The 18,853-nt window shown below is 37.0% G+C and overlaps 1 protein-coding gene across 6 annotated transcripts in view; it reads right to left on the bottom strand.

Moving 5' to 3' along the window:
* The window catches only part of LOC109612796 (G-box-binding factor), an 82,667-nt gene extending 64,536 nt beyond the window's left edge, over positions 1 to 18,131 (bottom strand). Inside the window, exon 1 of one of the 6 annotated variants that reach the window (XM_059131846.1) lies at positions 17,777 to 18,131. The gene's annotated coding sequence lies outside the window, so the exon portion shown is untranslated. Of the gene's footprint in view, positions 1 to 2,095; positions 2,233 to 2,492; positions 2,663 to 17,776 lie in introns of those variants that run through there. The other 5 variants (XM_059131847.1, XM_059131844.1, XM_059131842.1 and 2 more) reach the window with 5 other exon arrangements.
* Between the last annotated feature and the right edge of the window lie 722 nt (positions 18,132 to 18,853).

Below are 18,853 nucleotides of genomic sequence, written 5' to 3'. Positions count from 1 at the left end.
TTCTGATGCCACGGTCGATTAATACGAGCGGAGAGCGACCATCGGCTGTTATGGCGACCTACACCATCATCATGGCCGGCGCTTGAGTTCTGGTGGCTCTTTTTCAGCTGACCTCTTTATAAACTGCTGGACAACGAATGTTTTCACATTGGGGAAAACAAAATTCGGCACTTCACCACATTCGGCCAAGCGAAACAACTCTTTAGCTCTTTTGAGTCTATTTTCTTTCTGTTGCGCTGTAAGTTCTTGCGCTTTTGGAATTACAATGGTTTTACCCCGAGCTCATTTTTCAATATTTGCCGAATGGAATATTGACATATGTTCAGCTCACGATCCATTTTTCGGCCACTGCGACGCGGGTTTCGATCAAATCGCTTCTCTACTTTTCGAACCATTTCTGCTGATGTTGCAGTTTTCTTCCGTCCATTTCCTTGACATTGTGCTACGCTACCAGTATCACGGTAACGAGCGATGGTACGAGACACAAAAGATTTATTCACATTTAAATGCTGGAGTGCTCTAACGATAGCCACTTGTGGTTTTCCAGCCAAATATAAAGAGATCACACTACCACGCTTGAATTCCACCACGAATAACTTTTTTTCTGGAAAATTCTCATCAAAATGCTTTGGTACGCTTGCAAACAATATAATGAGCAGTCACTGGAATAATTTTAACAGCTGTCAGACGAGTGGCTTAGAAATGACAGCAGTCAGAAGTTGGTTGCAGTTTTTTCATCTCTTCCTGTTTTTCTCACCCAATTTTTTTTTTCCCAATTTTCCAAATTTGATGTACTTGCTTCTAGGCTGAATTCGTTGGAATGTACCAAAATTCAGGTCATTTGGACTGAGATTGGCCATTTGGTGCACAATTAACCCGAAATCAGTTGAAGATATATATCTTAATCTGATCCGATTATCACCAATTTCGTTCTTCCTTGGGCCAAACAAATATTGTTTGGCAAATTTCATCTCAATCGGATAATAAATGCCACCTGCATACCTGGACAGACGGACGGACGGCCAGACGGAGTGACATGCAGAAAGTGATTCTATGAAGATCCTCAAATGTAACTATGGATCTATCTCGCAGAACAAATCTACTTTAGTAAAAACTTTCGAAATTTTCCCAGAGGTAGGTATTTTTACCCTGATTCCAGGAAACTATTTTTTCTTGGAGGACGGACCCAGGACCCCAGATTTTTGACCCGAAAATCCGGGTTCAAGACCCGGCCTGGACCCGGATCCACTTACCCGATATAGACACATGATGGCTACGCGAAAGAAAACTATTTTCATACGCTTTTCAACGATACCTATTTTGTCTAGTCGGGGTCTAGAACCAGGATTTTGGGGTCAAAAATTTGGGGTCCCGGGTCCGTCCCCCCAAAAAAAAGAGTTTCCCGGAATCAGGGTAAAAATGCCTACCACCGAAAACAATTTTTAATAAACTAGAGTTAAGCCCTATCTCGGTTCCTTCTCCATGTTACAAAAAAATGCACAAAGACATAATACCCTTACCACTATGTGTTGTAGGTTATAAATAGGTCCGAATGCTACAGCCGCTGTGCGCTGTACATTTGAATAAATATTTTTTTTTTAATTCTCTCTTGCGGAAATAATTAATTCATAATTAAAGAAAAAGTGTGGAAGAATTTCGAAAATTAGTTGAATGCCGAGTGGTGTAATTGCCTTTTATTTTTTATTTCATTGTTTTCTATTGTAGCTCCTCGTGCTTCTCTTTTTTACAGCTCTTTATGGTTTCAACACATTGCCATTTGAAGGCAAAAACAACAACAGCAATACAACTGAAAAATGCCGAAATAATGTACCGTTTAAATCCAATTGTCTTGTATGGTTGGTTGGTAGGTTGGTTGGATGGATACCCAGTGCTGTTGTTGTTATTTTATTTTTTATTCCACATTTTTTTTCTTGTTCATAATTGTCATATCTTTGCTTTGGTCTTATTTTATTATTTATTTCTCTCTTTTATTATTTCTTACGAAAAACTGGAGAAACCTCTTCATTGGGTATTCCAAAGAAAGAAAAATATTAGAAATTCGTGTGTGTGTGTGTTATTTATTTAAGTAAATTACCATAAAGAAATCACAAGTAGTAGTTGTCTTTCTCTGGCTTCTTCAGAGAGGTATTACACACATTTTTATTCATATTTCATTTATTCTTTGTACATATTATTCTTCATATTTTCCTCATTTCACTTCTATTTAATTTTCAAATGGGTATTTCAAGTAAAAAAAACACAAATAATTACAATAAACAAAAAAACGAATTGTACCCAGCACACACAAGGTTTTCGTTATTACAATTATTAAACAACACTACAAACAATTTGTAAACACACAACCCAGCCATAGAAAAAAAAAACTACTTTGAAAAGAAAGAAAACACACGAAAAAATCTTTGCATTGAAGCAAAAAAAAAAACAGCAAGGAGAGCATTCACACACACACACACAGACACTTGCATACGTACGTCAAACATTTAGTGTTGCCACGACCGATGGCTGTTTATTCAACGTTTGTTTGCTGGCTTCTCGTAAAATACACTCTTCTTTCTGCACTACTAAGCCGCAACTAACCGCACACTAACTCGTCGTCCGTTGTATTTCATTTTATACTGAAGTGCAGAAATTGTGCTGTGTTGTATGTGGTGATATAAAGGAAACGACAAAACGAACTCATCGTCGCCGTCGACGACAGGCAGGCAGGCAAAAGCAAGCAAGCAAGCGGTAGCGCACACACACACACACCCAAGAGCACAATAAAAATCTTAACGCCAGCAGCGCAGTTGACTTTCATAGAGGATTTGCTACTCTGCCGGCATCAGTGTGTTTGTCATTATGCTCTCTTTTCCTTTATTATTGTGGCAGCAACGCAACGATATATCAATTGTACATCTTTACTTGTGTGTGTATGTCTGTTTGAGGCCTCTGTGGAAATGTTCTTCTTCTTTATCCAGATCAGCGGTGCCCAAAAAGAAATATCTCTTTTCATTCAAATTTCTCTTTGCTTATTTAAATCAAGAACAACACAGTGTTAAGTCATTATTTATACAAATATTTTTTATCCATTTGTTTTATAAATTATTTTGGCAAACATTCGTGTTTAAAAACAATTAAATAGAACCGTAAAATATAAAGAAAAACAGAATTTTAATTTTCTCTTAAATTATCTCTTTTTTCTCTTCATGTTCTAGAACACGGTTTTGAGCACCACTGATCCAGATTTACTTTATGTGCCTTCATATGGCAATAAGAACAACGAAACACACAAAGTGCCACAAAATCAAGAGAGAGTGATGACAATGATGAGTGCAAGCGAAATGAGTAAAGAGAGAATCAGTTATTCTCATTAATAATTGTCAGTGTTGCCACTGCAATATTTTCCATGAAAAAAGAGGTTAGTACGTTTATATGTGGTAAAGGTCATTATCTCGATTTAAAGGGTGAGATAAAAAACTGCAACCAACTTCAGACTGCTGTCATTTCTAAGACACTGTAAAATTTTTATTCCAGTGACAGTTCATTATATTGTTTACAAGCGTACAAAAGCATTTTGTTGAGAATTTTCCAGAAAAAAAGAGTACTCCAGCATTTAAATATAAATAAATCTTTTGTGTCTCGTACCATCGCTCGTTATCGTGATACTGGTAGCATAGCCCGACGAAACAGCAACATCAGCAGAAATGGTTCGAAAAGTAAAGAAACACGCGTCCCATTGGCCGAAAATGGCTATAGACCTGAACATATCGCAATATTCCATTCGGCAAATATGAAATGAAAAATGAGCTTGAAATTCCAAAAAAAGAAGAACTTACACCGCAACAGAAAGCAAATAGACTCAAAAGAGCTAAAGATTTGCTTCGCTTGACCGTAAGTGATGAACTGTCGAATTTGATTTTCTCCGATGAGAAAACATTCGTTGTCCAGCAGTTTGTAAACAAACAAAATTATCGTGTTTACTTGCCAAAGCGGTTAGCTGAAAATGTGCACCTTCGCTTGGACACCAGTACTCAAGCGCCGGCCATGTTGATGGTGTGGGCCGCCATAACAGCCGATGGTCGCTTTGCGCTCGTGTTAATCGACCGTGGCATCGGAATAAATGCCGAATATTATCGTGAAAATATTCTGGAGGATGTATTAAAGCCTTGAGCACGCAAACATTTTGGGCGCAGACCTGGGACATTCCAACAGGACTCAGCACCAAGAATGGTTACAAAATGAGGTTCCTCGCTTGATTTCTAGCGCACAATGGCCACCAAAATCTCCTGGTTATCAATTCCTTGGACTATTGTGTCTGGAGAATTTTGAAAAGTAAGGTTGGCACTAAAAAATACCAAAATGTCGGTCACCTCAAGCAAGCGCTTCGCCGGGAATGTGCCAAAACCCCGCAGAGCAACATTCGGGCAGCGTGTGACGGTTTCATCGGCCGTTTGAAAGCCATAATTCGACATTTTTTGCTTTCATTCAATAAAATTAAAAAAAGATGTAAAAATTATGAGATTTGACTTTGTTGCTGTTTTTTTAACTCCCCTGCATTATAACGTCGTCTGCATAGCAAGGATATGAACCCTGTGTTGGTTAAAGTCCTTAAGAGACTGATATTGTTATTGGTGCTATTGCTGTCAGATTCGGAGTCTGATGCCCAATCTATCACTGAAGGCTCGGATCTTAGGGATCGAAGGACTTTATGGGCCAAAATTTGACTAAGTCGACCTAAGCCTTTTGCTCTTTTACGAAACAAAAAAAAAAAACCAGCCGATGACTATTGCCAGAAGGTAATACTCTTATGTATTTTCACACTTATGTAAACATACTATTAATTTCAACGAACATTTTGTTGCTTCCTTTATTGTTTTGCCATAAAAATCCCAGTTGTACTTCTAATTCTTACATGGGATGGCAACTCTATTTTAATGTGCCAAATTTACAAACCAACTAGAAATAAATTTATGGAAATGTTTGGTTGTTTTATTTGTTTGACTGGTTGGTGGTGGTCGTCAGTAGTCGTCGCCGTCTGTTTGGCTGTCTGGATACATGTCAGCAGGCATGAATGTCGATCCACCGTCCTCCTGTTTATGAATTTTGCTCATTTTGTCGCTAACATAAACAGCCAGACATACTTTGTAACAGTAGGACGCGACGCGACCAGACGAGACGATCGAACGAACAGACATCATATAACTATATATGTATGATGTTGCCGTGTTGTGGCAACAACTGAAGTCTAGCAACACCAAACGTACGTTTCTAAGACGGACTACAAAATAAAAACAATAACAATTGGCACACAGACAAGGCAATGCGTTTGCAAAACGAAGCGACAAAACAAAATAAAAGAAGAAACAGAAATGCAAATAAGAAAATAACAATAAAGCAGGAGCTACACAAACGGTGTGCCATCATCAATGTCTACATAGCAGCAAAGGTAGAAAATCACAAACCGCACACACACATCGCCATCAATTGAGCACATAGCCAAGAAAAACGTGCTGTAGCGGTTTAACGGGCACACACAATGTTGGGGAAATGAAAAACACGACAATTTCCCCCCATTAAAAACATGAATAATTTTTCTTCTGGTGTCAGTGTTTTTGTTTTGGTGTCTAGCATTACAGCCGCACACACACACACCCATACACAATGTTGTGCTGTGCATACATTTCTAAAACCCGTTCACCGCTATTTCCTTTATTAGTTGTAATGAAAGCAGAACGGCAAACAGAACGAATACTGTGCGTTTTTAGTTTGCCGTTTGCTTGAGACCTCCCAAAAAGAAGAGGCGGAGAGAGAATTGCAATTTTAAAGAGATAACTATTTAAGAGAGAAGTGTGAAAGAGTTTTGGTTAATTCAATGGAGAATTTACAAATCGAATGTCTCAATCAAATGAAATTTTAGTTTGGCGTATTGTGAGGCCATGGCTTTGGTGCATTTTGGGTGAAAATAAAAATGGAATTAGAAAATCTAAAACAAGTAAAATAGTATCAGTCGGTTTTGCCGACAGATTTATACCCCCCAGCCTTGAGTTATGATTATTCAAACTGTCCACCCTTTGTCGGGGAGGTTCCGAAGCATTTGGCCAATATTGACCAATTCGTATCTGACCTAAAACTGATATAAATATTACAACGTGCCAGATTTGGACTATAACGACTACTTCGTATACTTTATATGAGATATGTGCAAATTTTTTGGAAAATGTGGAAATGTGCGTGAGGTATCAAATATAGCGGACTGAAATATTACATTTTTATGATTCATGTAATACAGATACAAATATTGGTATGTGCAAAATTTGAAGGAAAACGAACATTTATATCCAATTTTATGCGAAATTATAAATTTCAATAAATTCATAACAGATTTCTGGGTAAGAAAAATATTTAAATAAAACAAGTTGTAAAAAATCGCCAACTTGTTTTGTAAGTTATGACAGATATAAGCATTGGAAATTGAAACCCTTTGTGGGTGAGGTACCAGAAGGGGTTGGTACCAGAGGGCTGCAACGAGTATGCAAAAATTCAAGCATACTCGGTTTCTTACCTGATTTTTGTTGATGCAGTCGTTTAGTTTGATCTGAATGAAATGACCGTTTTCGCTTCTGATCGAATCGAACGCTCAGTTTGAATCACTTCACTCACAATCAAACATGAGCGTTCGAGACGGTTTGATGTGTTCAGCAGCATGAGTTGATCGAACACATGAATGTAAATGAGCAAGCACAACCGTGATTGTCTTCTTTGAATCGAGTTCGCTCAGCGTCATTGTTTATTCAACCATTTAATCAAGTTGGGACAGTTTATTTTGACTTTTTTTGATATATTTATGGAAGAATATTGTGATAGTGCGACCGAAATTGTTGCAAGTAGAAACTACACAGGTGTAGGTAAACGAAAAGGTCGAAGTTTGTGAAAAATCTTGACCAATATTGTAAAATAAAAAAAAAATATTTAAACATTTTTAGTTTTCTAAATGCCAATGATGTGTTTCTTTATTAAAAAATTTAATTTTGTTTTTTTTTTTTCCAAATAAGTTACTGAAGTCTAGCATACCAAAAACCCAAATAAAATGAAAAATTGTATGCTTATTAAATATAATTTGTACCAATTTCTTTAATGGGGACATCTTTTAGTTATGAAATCCTTAGTAAAATTACAATCATGATTTCGCTCAAATTCGAACATTTGTGTTTTAATCAAATCAAATCACTCACTTAACTAGGATAAATAAAACCGATCAGACTCATCATAGATGATCGACCCGTTATGAACAATTCAACATAAGTTCGTAAACAAGTAACTCATGTGAGCTGTTTGATTGCGATCACAAAACTTCGATCAATACATGTTTGATCACAACTTTTTCGTTTGGCTTGAGTGACTCGAATGAACATGTTGCATCTGACCGACTGATGGAGTTTGATTGTATTTCCACTGTGTGTGATCAAGCCTACAATCATACTCATTGCAGCACTCTGGTTGGTACTGTATATCTGAAAAACCTGCAAACCAGCTTCAGACTGCTGCCATTTCTAAGGCACTCGTCCGACAGCTGTTAAAATTATTCCAGTGACAGCTCATTATATTGTTTACAAGCATACAAAAGCATTTTGTAGGGAACTTTCCAGAATAAAAGTTATTCTTGATGGAATTCAAGCGTGATAGTGTGATTTCTTTATATTTGGCTGGAAAACCACAAGTGGCTATCGTTAGGGCCCTTCAGCATTTAAATGTGAATAAATCTTTTGTGTCTCGAACCATCGCTCGTTACCGTGATACTGGTAGCGTAGCTCGACGTCAAGGAAGAGGACGGAAGAAAACAGCAAAATCAGCAGAAATGGTTCGATAAGTAAAGAAGCGACCTAATCGAAGTCGCAGTGGCCGAAAAATGGCTCGTAAACTGAACATATCGCAATATTCCATTCGGCAAATATTGAAAAATGAGCTCGGGTTAAAGTTATTGAAATCTCCAAAAGTGCTCTGTAACGGAAAGAAAATAGACTCAAAAGAGCTAAAGAGTTGCTTCGCTTGGCCGAAAGTGGTGAACTGCCGAAAATGTGCACATTCGGTTGGCCACCAGAACTCAAGCGTCGGCCATGGTGATGGTGTGGGCCATAACGCCATAACAGCAGATGGTCGTTCTCCGCTCGTATTAATCGACTGTGGCATCAGAATAAATGCCAAATATTATTGCGAAATTATTCTGGAGGGTGTATTAAAGCCTTGGGCACGCAAACATTTTGGGCGCAGACCTTGGACATTCCAAGAGGACTCAGCACAATCGCACTCAGAACGCGCCACCCAAGAATGGTTAAAAAATGAGGTTCCTCGCTTCATTTCCAGCGCATAATGGCCACCTAAATCTCCGCATAACAATCCGTTGGACTTTTGTGTCTGGAGTAGTTTGGAAAGCAAGGTTGGCACTAAAAAATACCAAAGTCTCTATCACCTCAAGCAAGCGCTTCGCCGGAAATGGACCAAAATACCGCAGAGCAACATTCGGACAACGTGAGACGGTTTCATTGGCCGTTTGAAGGCCATAATTCGTGTCAAAGGTGACCAATTCGAAAATATCTAAACTTATTATAAAATTTGATGCTATTTCCGACATGTTTTGCTTTCATTCAATAAAATGATGGCGTTTGACTTTATTGTAGTTTTTTATCTTACCCTATATTACAAAGGGATACAATAGCCGCACTCGAATCCTGCCGTCGTTTCCCATTAAAATTTTACATCAATATGCCTAGCCATGATGCCAAGCTGCTTACGCCTCGCCGAAATATTAAACAATGGTTTTCCAGTTTCAAAAACAAATACCTGGGGCAATGTTAACCAGATTCGTTGTATTATCTGCGCTGTCACCGCAATTTTTGATAAGATCAGAAATGGAAATACATAAGTTCCTGGTCGCCAGAGCTTGCGGCGTTGCAGAAAATCTCGTCTTCCTCTTACATGACAATAGGGACGTCTATGACAAGCTATGTGTATTTAGGTCGGATTTTCAGCTCCGTTTTGTGATATATTTTTTTTTGAACTTCCTTAACAATTTTCGTTCTATTTCGTATACTTTTCGCCTCCACTGTGGAGGATGTAAAGAGCTTGATTTGACCGTACTCAAATCCGTATTTACCCCATTCCTTTTTAAGGGGTATTTCTCAATTCTAAGTTCCTCAAAATAAAAGTATTTATAATCTAAATACAGCTGTGAGTTTAGAACACAATTTATCTTCTATTCAAGGCTTTTAAATAAGCTGTTCGCATGTGCCTCAATTGATTGTGAGCGGCGTTCCATAGAAGTAATGATGGTTGAGAATTTGTTCTATTTTCTTCTTGTTGTATTCCGCTTCTCGAATTTACACACACACACACATCACATCATAATTATTGTGTAAGCGTGACAGTTAAATGAGGTCCTTATTGTATCAGTGTTACCAGGTGTCTCACTAGCTCTTGGCATGATTTTTTTTTTTGTTCTTAAGAACCATTCCGCTGTTCTTTGTAAAGGAATTTAGCACACACCAATTTCTAGTGCTAATACCTGAATTCCGCTTCTGTACAAGCTTTAGGATCCTTCAACTCCATTGTAGGGATCTCCGAAATCTCCGCATGGGATCTCCGATACAAGCTGCTATTCCAAAGGGTTTCAAGGATATTAACTGCCGAAACACCCCTATAGTGTGAAGCTCGGCGAATCCGCGCATGTCGCTGTGCGACCTCATCCGATATTCCGACCTTGCTGACTTCCCAAACGGTTTCAAGGCCATTAACTGCGGAAATTAGGAAATCTACCGATTCTATATTTTCGCAGGTAATACCCCTGACTCCCCTATAGAGTGAAGCTCGGCCAATCCGTGCATTTCGCTGTGCGACCTCAACCGATACACCGGATCTTCCCATCGATCCGCAGGAAATGATCCTAGCTGATAAACTCATTGAGTTTGGCCTGATCAATGACCACTACACTAAGATCGTCTGGTATCATCCGTTGAGCAGCTTTATTATCTTGCTTAAGTTTTGGATCGCAAGGTTTCTGAGAAGCATTACCGACAGGAGTGACTTTCGTCTTCCCGCTATCCTTTTTCGCAGCCACCGAAGCATACGAGACGAACTGTTGCACAATTTTCGTCATCGCTCTTTTCTTCGCCTTGGGTTGCTGCCCCTCAGTTCACCGCATCGTCTTCGCGACCCTGGCTGGGGGCAGGACTTGTCGCCTTTGACGTTACCTCCTTCAGTGAGATTGTCAACTCAGCAGACTTTGTTCTGTTCACCTGTTGACTTTGTTCTGTCCACCTGTTTCGCCGCCTTCTCCGTTAAAATGGGGTGAATAGATAAATCATCTGATGGGCTCGGTAGAGTGAATTCCAAGGGTTTAGCAAGCTTAAATTTCCTCATCTTCCTCGTAGCCTTTTTAGTGGTCTACGGTGTTGAAGATTTAATCTCAGCCATGTCTTCCCTTTACTATGGAGAGTAGCAACTCCGGCTCTAGCACACCAGACACCTTTTTTGGAGGCTTCTTTTTAACAACTTCCGTCGATACTACCTTTCCAGGCGAGCAGGGGTTTCTTACAGCCGACGCCTTTTTATACCCTTCACCATAGTATGAAGGGTATATTAAGTTTCTCATTCCGTTTGTAACACCTCGAAATATACATTTTAGACCCCACAAAGTATATATATTCTTGATCAGCAAAAAATTTTATGTCGATTTAGCGATGTCCGTCCGTCTGTGGAAATCACTCTAGCTTCCGGACAAATTGAAGTAGATTGATAAAATTTTACTGAAACGTATGTTATGTCTGAAGGACTTTTGGTATTGAAAATAAGCCATGTAGGTCCAGGTTTTGGTATAGCCCCCATATAACAGTACCTACCTCCCGATATTCGGTATTTTGATGATTTTAGCGACATTATTCACCGGAATTGTTTCAAATTTGGTTCGTAATCGGTACTACAGCCTAAGACAAAAAATTGTCTGTGCAGGTTCACGTCTTCGTATAGCCCTTATATAACGGTACCTCCCGATATTCCGTACTTTGTTGATTTTAGCGACAGTATTCATCGGAATTCTTTCAAATTTGGTTTTTGATGTTCGTAATGGATGCTACAGCCTAAGACAGAAAATTGTCTGTGCAGGTCCAAGTCTTCGTATAGCCTCCATATAACGATACCTCCCGATATTCGGTATTTTGATGATATTAGCTAAATTATTACCAATTTTTAAGTTTCGCATTTGAATATTGTAATGGCCTTTGACAAATGTTACCTATGCAGGTCTATGTCGGCGTATGGACCCTAATATAACATCTACATTCGGTATTTTTAAGATTTTAACAGCATTTTTAACGGATTTTATTGTTTTTGAGAATTGCCAAATTCGTTCCAAATGGTGGAGGGTAGTCAAACAGCTTTTTCACTTGTTTAAGGCCTAGACTGGTTTCCCAGTATGTATGAATCATCAGCGTTTAGGTAAAATTAAGAAAGTAAAGTCATTTTAAATAAGTGCATCGATCTGTGTATTTTCTGTAATCCCATCTCTGATTTGTGTATACACCCATGGTAGAATAAGGCTGGAAATACATAAAGCGCTTATTTGACTGGCTTAAGTCATCGGCTGGCTTCTTCGTAGAGGAACAATGTTTTGGCACAGTCTAGAAGCAAGTACATAAAATTTGGTGAAAATCGGTTCAGATATAGCTATAGCTCCCATATATATATGTTTCATCCGATTTGGGTTTTAATGAAAATCGATTTAGAATTGGATATGTCTCCCATATATTAATTCCTTATAAAACCAAACTATAATTGCTCTAAAGCCAAATGTTGATGGGTGGTATGATCTACTTCAAATAAATTATTTTTTTACGGGAGCTATACTAAATATGCATAGTGGTGTAGGGTATCATATAGTCGGCTCCTCCCGACTTTTGACTTTTGCTTACTGGTTAGTTTTGAAATTTGGATGTTGTCAATGAAATGAAGAAATTGTGTATCATATGTTAACATGAGATTAGCTTAAAAAATTTTACCATGCGTTAATACAATTTTCGAAAATAAGATCTGAATTCAATTCTTGCAATAAACCATCCGATTGACTTTAAAATATCACATTAAAACACAAAACAAAATATTAAACTCAAGGTGACAGACAACTTAATTTCTTGCGTCAAATGTCCTTGTGCCACTTTTAAATGTCAATATACTTGTACGTTGGCAACCCTAAACGAACAACAATGTGCATAAATTACATGTGGAAAAGGATGAATTTCATTTCCTTTGTGCACACACTCTTGTACAAACATACATACATACATACATTTGGATGGGTACAAATGCCAATACCACCACAGGAAATAACCAACACATAGCCAAGCAACTCACACCACCCATATTCTACAATTATAAATTAGTTTCCTTGAGTTTATGTTGCAGTTGTTGTTGTTGGCCATGGTACGTGTGCTGCGTATAATATAATTTTAAAATATTCTTGGTGTGGCAACCTAAGGCAAAAAAAAAAGACTGAAATCAAGAACTATAACATCCCTACAAATACTCAATTCTTCAATTATGTATTCAATCAATGAAAAAAACGAAGAATTCTTGCTAAAGCAAAACGACAAAAAATGCTTTAAAATTTAAATCAATGGCAAATATGGTACGAAGACAGGCACTGTGAACAATTGAAATTGAGGCCCACCGCAAAGTAACAGCTCTGTTTTTGCCTTTTTAGTAGTTGTTGTTGTTGTTTCATGTCAATGAATGAATGAATTAACGAATGTGAAACACACTAACAACGAAAACCGGCCCCACACAACGATTGAGTTGTTGAAGGCCCCCACGACACAAGAGATAGGTCTCCCAACACCCATAGCAAAAGAGAGAGAGAGAGATAAATTAAAGAGCATAAGAGAACGTTTGTTATATTGAGGCAAACACAAAAAATACAAAACAACTAATCAATTACACTATCCCCACCCATGAATTATGGGTTTTATTTTTTTTGTGTTAATCCAATACAACAACAACAACTAACATAAAACCAATGAATGTTGTTGCTGTTAACAAAATTATTAAATTATATTCAAGTGTTGGCATATTTATTATTTGATTTGTGGCTTTCCCCTGCAAAGCTAATTTGCCATCTCTTTCTACAAAGCTGCAAAGAAGAAAGACATTATTCCGAAATTACAGAAAATTTCCATTAAAATTTTGGCATCCTAACAAATTAAAACATGCCACAGTATCTTCACACTGCACGACGTAAACCCCAATAAAATGAATGTAATTCAATTCAATTAATTTTAATTATAAACTTAATTAGGAAACAAACAAAAAAGACTGTAAAATTTATACTCATACGTGTTTAGGACTGTCTATGAATAAGACTTTAAAATTTCTTTAATATGTTTATTTGTGAATATTCAATTCGTATATATACGAAGCACACGTGTCGACATCGGAAATCTTATACCCTACACCATTAAATGGGGATTATAACATACGTTTTTAATATACCTAAATAATAGCGTTAGACCTACCTATTAACTCCCTTCGGAAGCTGAATCGATTTAATTCTGTCTGTCAATTCTTTGTATGGATGACAATTTTTATTAGTTTAGGCCTGAAGATCAAAAAATAGTATAGTGTCAAAATTGAAAAAAAAAATAAGGGACATTTTTACTCTATGATGCAAATAAAATAATATATTTTTTTTTGCACTGAAAGAGAAAGGATAAACCGATTTTGCTCCAATTTTGCAAATGTTAATATTTGCGTCAGTGCTAGGTCAGGTGTGAAAATCCATCAAGTACCTCCCCCACAAATGTTCAAAATTTTGAATAATTACAACTCTCATAAAGTGTGATGTAAGAGTCCGATTGTCTCGAAATTTCACACATCCCAATATTTATATTAACCCAAGGTCTGGTGTTAAGATGGAATATATCCGTCCACTCCTTCTGGAACCACCCCACACAAGGTCGACATTTTCAAAAAAAAAAATTTACACAGAAAGAGAAGCAATAAGATCAGGTGCAAATATGGATAATATCGGACCACTCCATCAAGTACCTCCCCCACAAAGGGTCAACGTTTTAAATAAGCAAAACATTTATAAAATCTGAAATAAGCATCAGGTTCTCTTTATATTTCACACACCCCATTATTTCCACTAACAAAAGATCCGTTGCGAAGATGGGATATATCGGTCCACTCCTTGTGGTACCTGCCCCACAAAGGCAGAAATTTTTGAATATACATGAAGCTCATAAAAAGTTCCTTCGGAACCTACTGCATAAGGGATTAAACATTTGAATAATCATAACAGAAGTCAAAATATTTTTAAATAATCGAACATTGACTGAGGGTATACATCTGTCGGCGAAACCGACCGATACTTTTTTACTTGTTTGGATGTAAACAGATTTAAATCTCTCACTCCCATTCGAGCAATATCGCAAACTTGAGTTTGTTCGATTTTTATTCTGACCCCAGGAGCGCTCCCGCTCGAATTCGAGTAAGTTTCACTCTTTGTTCAAATTCCAGCGGGAGCGCTCCTGGGGTCAGAATAAAATTCTGGCAAATATAATTTTTCGATGTTGCTCGAATAGGAGTGAGCATATTTTCCTCGTTTTTGAGCGGGAGCAAAATTCGTTGAAGATCGAGCAGATCCTACTCTTGCCAGGCACTCTTTTACTTTTTGTCATACCATTGTTGTATTTCTACGTATGTGTATTTTTTCTGTACACGAACACACCACCCTCTTCGCACTTTTCTACAGTACATATCAACATCAAATGTGTATTTTCTACTCATGTTCACTCTTAGAGCAAACTCTAGCTCTTTTTTGAGCGATTCTGCCTGCCACTACTTCAATTTTTCAAACAGGAGTGACCAAACAAAACAAAAGAGTGAAGAGTAGAGTCCAAAAAAAAAACTCCCACTCTTCGAGCAATCCTGCACGCAAGCAAGTTTCGCTCCCGAGTGAGAATGAGCAAATTTTGTGCTATGCTTCATACTTGTGCTAGCTGCAGCAAATTGATACTTTGAAGCTAAACTCAAACATAATAACAGATTTCTTAACAGTCGTACACCCATATTTAATGAAAAACTACAAAATATAAATTGGACAGCAAAGGCACGTCAAATAATTAAATATTTAGTGGCGCCCAACGTAAGGGTCTTGTTACTCAACCACTCTATGCTAGAACAAGAAGAAAAGAAGTTGTGAGCTAAGTGATGAGAATAACTTTTGCCACTCTCCAAGATTAGGGATAATTTGAGATAGGTTCAATAACAATTTTAAGAAATTTTTTATCAGAGCCAATGGATCCAGATTTAACTGCACAAACTGCTCTCCATGCTTCTATCCCAACGAGCAACGAACAACTCTAGTTTAGTAAAAACTCTGGAAGTTTTTTAATTTTTTTCTAGATGTAGGTATTTCTACACTGATTCCGGGAAAGTATTAGTTTCTTGCGGTACGGATACCCAGATATTTAACCCGAAAATACGGGTCCAAGACCCGGATCCACCGATAAACCGATATAGACAATATAGGTATCATTTGAAAGCTAATCCAATCCTATCCAACAATTGGTCAGATGATAAGCTTATTTAAAACGGTTCCGAAGTTAAAACTAAATTATGGATTTTTTGTACCAGGTTTTTTTTTTATAAAACTCCTAAAAACTACAAAAATTACAAGAACGTCGAAGATTTATATCCAATCAGGTTTCAGGTTAAGAGAAATATTTAGATATAGCAAGTTCTAAGGAATTGCTCATTTGTTTCGCAATTTATGACAGACATAAATATTAAAATTTGTGACCCTTTATGGGTGAGGTACCAGAAGGGGTTCGCATATATATATATATATATATATATATATATATATATATATATATATATATATATATATATCGTTTTCACAATAGATCTTGTGTTAGCAAAAATGTTTGTATGTGTAAAATTTGAAGAGATTTGGAAGCTTATTATGCTTTTTTTGAGAGTTTTGTTTTTCAAAATCGTTAACCCTATGTGGGGGAGGTACCAGAAGAAATGGTCTGATCTCTACCATCTGCACAGCATATCTTGTAGTAGAAATAATGATATGAGTGAAATGTGAAGAGAACCGGAAGGTTATTTCGGATTTTATAGTCGTTTTGGTTATTCAAACCTTTAACCCTTTTTGGGGGAGGAATTGACCGATCTCTACCATCTTTATAAACGACCTTGTTTTGATGGAAATATTGAGATGTTCCAAGTCTGAATGGGATCGGATAATAATTTCGCGTTTTATGAGCTTCATGGATATTCCAAATTTTGAACCTTTGGGGGGAAGTACCAGAAGGAGTGGACCGATATATTTTCCATCTTCACAGCAGATCATGTGTTAGTGAAAATTATAGGATGTGTGAAGTATCAAGACAACCAGATGCTTATTTCAGATTTTACTATCGTTTTTTGTTATTCAAAGCTTTGATCCTTTGTGGGGGAGGTACTTGAAGGAGTGAATCGATATTATCCATTTTCGCACCTGACCTAACAGTGATGTAAATATAAGAATTTGCAAAGTTGGAGCAAAATCGATTATCCTATCTCTTCTGTACAGTAAAATGTTTTTTTTTTTTTGAAAATTTTGACCTTTTATGGGGGAGATACCAGAAAGAGTGGACAGATATTGTCCATCTCCTAACTCGATCTAATTTTGATAATAATATTACAATGTACCAAGTTTGGACGAAATCTGATACTCGAGAGTAATCGTGCGCACCAGCCGGATGGACGGAGAACGCTGATATTTGATTTTTTGCACCGAGATTTCTTATAAAATATTGTTTTATTAGTGCGGGTCTAACCCGGAATTTGAACCCTATTTCGGGCTAATTATACGGGTACCCTAACCCACAAAACTTTCAATAAACTTTTAGGAGAGTCATTGGAAAACGTCTTGTAAAAATTACTATTTCTTGCTTTGCGTTCTACGAATTACAAAACCCTAATGAACCGGTTAACGGTATTCCAAATGTGTCACTTTACTAACTAAAATACAAACTAAATTTTGATTTGCACATTGATAATTGGCTCAATCCAACTAATAAAATACTGTTTTAAATTACAAATTCAAGATATATTTCTCTTAAACTTTGGTTCTCGCGAATCATTCATTAGTTATTACGTTTCGATGCAACGTGTTTGAAAAAAAAATCTCACAATCTATAGAAAACCATTTTTGGGGAAATTATGACAACGGAGTATTGCCATTCTATTGCATTTTCTAGCCCCACACTAGGAAATGTTGTAACAAGAGAGTTAAAATAGACCATACCCAATACAATGGAATTTAAAGAGAACACGAAAATACATGTGAGCGAGAGAAAGAGAGACTGGTTGTGGGGGTCTTATTAGCTCAATTTCTTGGATAGTTTGTCACAACAACAATTTGCCACTAATAAGAGACAACATTGGGGCACAAAAATAGCAACAAACACATGGCTGGGCAAAATAAAAACGGCACAGCACACAATTGTTCATCGTCGTTGTCGTCTCATTACGTTGACGATGGAAAGCAACCACGTAAATGAAGGAGAAAAGCGGAACACAGAAATTAAATGTATAAATATGTAATTATTATATTCGCTGTATGTACATATGTATGTGTGCAGTTCATTTTCACTTATAAGTTGTGCATGGAGAAAAATCAATTGTAATTTTTTATTCGTGGAATGAGGGAAAAGAAATACAATTTTCAACGTACAATTCATTTATTTTTTTCGGGGCGTTTTTATTCACACTCCACTCCATCATACATGGCAAAAGGAAATGTAGTTTTGTTGTTTTCTTTTCAATTTTATTTTTTAATATGCGGGTCACGTACTTTTTGTTTAATTAAATAATTTTCAATTTATATTTCTTGGAATTTCTCTTTTTCTGTAGATATATTTTTTTGTCTTTTTTTTTTTTCTTTTCATATACAATTTCAAAACGATTTAAACGGCAAAGTAAAACAAAAAACATAACACGACACGACCAAACCAGCGACCAACACCGCCTGTTTAACGTCTCGATTTGCACTGGTTTCAATTATTTTTATTATTAGGCAGAAGCAGGAGCAGCAGCAACAAACATCAAACGCAAAACAAAAACGAAAAAAAAAAACAGCAGAAAAGAAAAGAGCAAAAGCATAAAAAGAAATTGTGTTTTTTGGCACTTGAATTGTTGTTGCTGTGGATGTAGTTGCCGTTCTCGTCGCCGCCGTTGACAGCCGCCTCAAATAAAGTGGAAGTATGTAGTTGTGTTAGTGTAGTGTGTGTGTCAGCGGCTGTATAGGCAGTTTGTGAATTGTTGATTTTCCTTTTTGGAAATGATTTTTCTCTGTCATTGTACCTTTGCTTATTTCGTTGCGAGTTTTTTCTCCAGCCTTTTCTGACATACTGAAATTTCAGTAGTTGTTTTGTTTTCGCATCATTGTCGCACACACACAGTTTATTTAATCATGCTTCTTCATTTTTTTGATATTACCCTGAATAAAAAGTCAAAACAAAAACTGCAAAGATAAACATCATACAAAAGAAGAAATTGCGATACACATTAACTGGCGTAGCCGTCATTACTGGCAGCGCGGTTGTGCTCTCTTGTGCTTGCTGTTTTGGGGAGCTTGAAATTAGTTTCGTTTTTCGGTGTGTTTCTTTGTAGCAAGCTGTTGTGGGATTGCGTTTTGCGATTAACGGTAGCCAGTTCGCTGTGAGCGACTTAAGGGAAAAGGTGTGTCAAATAAAGTAGTTGCTGGAATAATATTATTTTGCGGCACCCGACTTAAGTACACGGAAATTAA

Source organism: Musca domestica, unplaced genomic scaffold, assembly GCF_030504385.1.
Source record: "Musca domestica strain aabys unplaced genomic scaffold, Musca_domestica.polishedcontigs.V.1.1 9, whole genome shotgun sequence".
In the NCBI taxonomy this organism is placed as follows: Eukaryota; Metazoa; Arthropoda; class Insecta; order Diptera; family Muscidae; genus Musca; species Musca domestica.
This window is presented reverse-complemented; position numbering and strand designations above follow the sequence as displayed.